An 879-nucleotide genomic window follows, 5' to 3' on the forward strand; every position below is an offset into this window, starting at 1 on the left:
TATATATATATATATATATATATATATATATATGTATGTTAGCTTTCAAGTATGATAGCATGTTTAAAAAGTTAGAAACCCTCAAAATTCAAATCTAAGGTTGCACTTAAGAGAAATCCAAAGATGTGAAAATATGGAAATGCACAGATAAGGTACCCAAAGTGGCTTAAATCCATCCCCACATAGACGTTATCCTATTTTGTCTCCATTTAAGGATAATAGAAAACAAGTATCACAGAGCATTATGGCATTAAAGGGGTGAAATATTTTGTTTCAACTTTTTGATTCAAACTGTTTTTTTTTATTTTAAATTTGGCCAGTTTAAAACAAACAAACAAAAAAGAAACAAAAAATGAAAGAAAAAGAAACCACAAAAATGGCTAAACTGATAAAAAAAAACCAAGAGGGACAAAAGCACTTTGCGATGACTGAAACATTTCAGTTGATTTAAAAGAATGATTTTTTTTTTTTAGTTCTTCCTTTTTTAGTTCTTGCTGGGAATAATTAAGAAAGGGATAGATAATAGGACAGAAAATATCATGTTGCCTCTATATAAATCCATGGTACGCCCACATCCTTGATACTGTGTGCCAATGTGGTCACCCCATCTCAAAAAAGATATACTGGAATTGGAAAAGATTCAGAAAAGGGCAACAAAAATGATTAGGGGTATGGAACGGCTTCCGTATGAGCAGGGCCGGCTCTGGCTTTTTTGCCGGGGGGAGCGGCCGGAGCCCCTGGGGGAGGGCGGCGAGCCCCGGCGACGGCTCCAGTCTCCCCCCCGGCGGCCAGAGCGCCGGGGGCAGGGCCGCGAGCCCCGGCGGGTGCTCGGCTCTCCCGCCCCTCCCCCGGCGGCCAGAGCGCCGGGGGCAGGGCCGC

Source organism: Terrapene carolina, unplaced genomic scaffold (genome assembly GCF_002925995.2).
Source record: "Terrapene carolina triunguis isolate 2854851 unplaced genomic scaffold, T_m_triunguis-2.0 Scaffold764, whole genome shotgun sequence".
NCBI classification, from domain to species: domain Eukaryota; kingdom Metazoa; phylum Chordata; order Testudines; family Emydidae; genus Terrapene; species Terrapene triunguis.